Consider the following 3,544-nt stretch of genomic DNA (forward strand, 5'->3'; position numbering starts at 1 on the left):
GCTTAAAGGCAGCAGGAACCGCTCTTCGGGGGAGGCTGCGGCTCAGCGGGAGCGAGGAACAAGGGGCTCCAGTGGCAAAGTCTGGTTTGGAGCACGGAAACCCCTTTTCCTGCCCGGCCTGACACCTGATGCAGCGGCGAGGGTGGGCGCGGGCAGGAGGCCGGCAGACATCCCGACGTGGGAGCTCCGGCGAGGGCCCGGCCGGCCCGAGGACCGGTCGCTTGCTCTGCCACCGCCGGGCACCCGAGACGCTGCGCGGGGCGGCGCGGAGGGTCCCGCTCAGCTGCGCGGCCGGCAGGAACCACGGCGCCGCGGGAATGCAGCCTGGCGGCTCCGCTCGGCACAATAATAAAAAAAAAAAGCCGAGCTTTGTAATTAAGCAATCAGCCGCCGTCCGTCCTCGGCAGGCAGAGCTGTCGGGAGATGAACGAGCGCGTGGGGCGGCCGGCGGCAGCGGGAAACCCGGGGACATCCCCGCGTGGCCGGGACCGGCCGGGCTGAGCGCGGGGTGGGAGACACCTCCGTCGCCCAGGCCGGGGTCCCATCGCTCCGTGCTCTCTGCAATCCCCAGCTCGCTCTCTCTGCCGCGGCCCGGAGGCTTTTTCTCTCCCGAAACAGCGGCACCAGGTCCTCGAACCCTCTCGCGGGCGATCCGCGCTCCCGCCCCGGCGTCCTGCCCGACGGGTGCACGTCGTCTCCGCGGCCCTGCCTGCCCCGGCCTGGCCGCAGAGGGGCCGGAGCTGCGCCGTGGGCCACCCCCCGCGCCCACCCCTGCGTGTGCATGCCTGTATAAGTACATATTAGCCAGGAGGTGACATTTCCATAGAAATCCTGCTGTAACCGTGCTGATTTCCGTGTGTTTCTGACATGAGAATCGATAGGCTTTAATAATGCAGGAAGATCTGCGGCTGGCTCCAGCCGTGGTTGCAGCCCGGAGCGCGGGGCGAAAGGCTTCCTGCGGCGGCTGCCGGGGGTCCGCGCCATCCCGAGCAGGGCGCGGGGCGTTGGGACGGCCTCGGCACCCGGCGGCAGCCTCTCCTTCCCGCGGCGGTGGGAACGGGGTGCTCGAGGGCCCCTCGGCTGGAGTGAGGAGGGGAAGGAGGATTCGGTCCCCGAGAGGAGATAGCAAATAGGTAAGGAAGGCGGCGGGGAGGACGGAGAGATGTTTGTCCTTGGCTGGCGGATGGAGGAGAAATCAGAGCGCTCCTCTGGGTACCGCGTTTCGGCCGCAGCCTCGGGCAGGCGACTTCCCAGCCGACGGTGGTCGGCGGCCGGGTTGTCTCGCTGGTGCTGCCCGATGCCCCGCTCCCTGCCTCAGTTTCCCCGTAGCCTGCTCGCGGCGCAAACCCCCGGTGTGGATGCCGTCTCCCGTCGTGGGCCTGCGAGGAGCCGGCGTGGAGCTCGCTCCCGGGGCGTCGAAGCGGCGCGAGCTCGCGGACGATCGGTCTGATGAACGCTTTGGAGGTGATGCCCGGCCCGGGAAAGCCCTAACCTGCTTATCAGCAGGAGCGGGGAGAGCGTGCGAGCAGGCAGGTCGCTTGTCCCGTCTGGGCAGGCTGACGCGTCCCCAAGCCCCCCGAATTGGCCCGGCATCGGCTCGCGGCCACCGTCGGGCAGCAGAGCTGGCCCAGCCTGGCCAGTCCCCTCCGAACTCGCACCAGCGACGTAGCACAGGGCGGCTCCGGCTCTCCTAAGGGGCCTCGTTCCGATTTTCCCTGTGCTGCTTTTCCCCCGTGTGACGGCATTGAGTTCAGCGTGGCTCGCCTGGATTTGCACTGCAGAGCCGGGCTCTCGGAGGTGCCTTTAAATGCACGGGATTTGCTTTGATCCCTTGAAATAAAAGCTTTGAAACATCTGGTGCCCTGCTACGGCCGCGCCGCCGGAGGGGCGGTGTGTCGAACTCGCCTCCGAACGCTGCGGATCAGCCGGGCGATCCGTCCGCCCCGCGCTCGTCCCCCTGCCGCGGGCCGGCGCGCCGTGGGCACGGGCTGCGCGTTCGGCCCCCCGGCGCTGCTTCCCTTCCCGGCTCTGCAAGCAGCCGCCGCGCTTGCAGCCTCTGAAAACATCCCTAAAGGAGGGAAGAAGGAAAGGGGCCTCCCCTCCTGCCTCCGTCCGTCCACCCAGCCCTGTCCGTGTCTCGGCGCCGTGACGGCAGTCCAGCGGTTTGCAGGCCGGTTTGTTTGAGGATTTACAAAGGCTCAATTTATAGGATTTGAAAAGCCTCAATCCGAGCAGCCCTTTTAAATGCCCCATGGTGGTGGCAGGGCGCCTGGTGGAGCAGCCTGGGCGTGTTGCGCTCCCCTGGCAGTTTGGGGCTTGGGGTCCGGAGGTGTCACCGGTGACTCCAGGCCTGTCCTCTCGCTGGAGTGACCCCACAGACCTGGCGTGCAGGCAGCACCCAGCCTCCGAAAAGCAGTTCCCTCTCCAGCATCGCCGGCAGGGGCCCTCGGGTGGAAACCCCGGAGAATGAGCTGCTTGAAAAAGATGCATCTGTGAGTCCGCAGCCGGCTCGGAGAGAGCGTGTGCGCAGGGATGATGCTCTGCCTTTGATCGTTCTCCTTTGTGCAGGACTTTGCCAGAGAAGCATTTGCGAGGATCCGAGGTAAAAGCGCAGCCGGTCCCTCTGCAGCCTGGTTGCTGCCGGTAATTAAGGCAGCGGCTCTCCAGTGGGAACATCAAGCGCGTGGGAAAGGGTTTGTGTTTTCTGCAGCGTGCTTTGAGCACGGCTGGGTGGGGAAACTGAGGAAGAGGCATGCCTTCGCCAAGGTGACCCCGCGGCACCGGCAGAGCCAGCATTAGCTTTTGGCAAAATCAGGGCTCACGGTTGCATCCATGCCGGGAGCCAGCGCAGGCAGCGATGCGGCTGGTATCTGCAGGGAGCTCACGGCTTTCTGAAGAGGCCGGAGAGCCTGGATCCAAGCGCCCGGTCAGAGCATCTCCACCTGCACACGCAAACCAGCACCATGGGGCTGGCCGGGCGCGGACGAGGCCGTCGGGCTCTCTTTCCCGCAGCGGTGGCTCGTGCGGATGTGCTCACGGCATTCCTGCTCTGGATGAGCAGGCTTGGAGGGCTCGGAAATGTGCCGAGAGCCGCGAGTCGCTGGGGACCAGGGACGCCACGACCTGCACGGACCCCCGGGGTGAGGCTCACTGCGTCCCCGTTGACTGAGGGCGTCCGGGAGCCAAGCGCGGTTGTGTCTCTGCTCCCCGGAGCTCGGGGAGCCTTAGCCAAAGCCTCAGCATTTCATTACCGCTCTGGAATGGCTGTCCTCTTCCAAGGGGTTATTTTTGGAGCCGAGCGAGAAAGAATCGAACGCGATTGTGAAGAAAGGAGATGGGGACACGTGAAGGTGAAAGAGCAGGGGCGAAGGAGGAAAAGCCGCTCTGGCCTGCCGGTTTCCCTCTGCCAGGAGAGCAGACGGCGGGAAGGGGCCGGGGAGGCGGTACGCGTCTCCCGCAAAGCGGGGAGCTGGGATAGGGACTGACCCCGGGCTCCATTTCTCTCCTCCCAGGAGCTGCTGGACGCGAGGCCGCCCACGCCACC

This window comes from Apteryx rowi, unplaced genomic scaffold (genome assembly GCF_003343035.1).
Source record: "Apteryx rowi isolate R43461 unplaced genomic scaffold, aptRow1 scaffold_20, whole genome shotgun sequence".
Taxonomy (NCBI): Eukaryota; Metazoa; Chordata; class Aves; order Apterygiformes; family Apterygidae; genus Apteryx; species Apteryx rowi.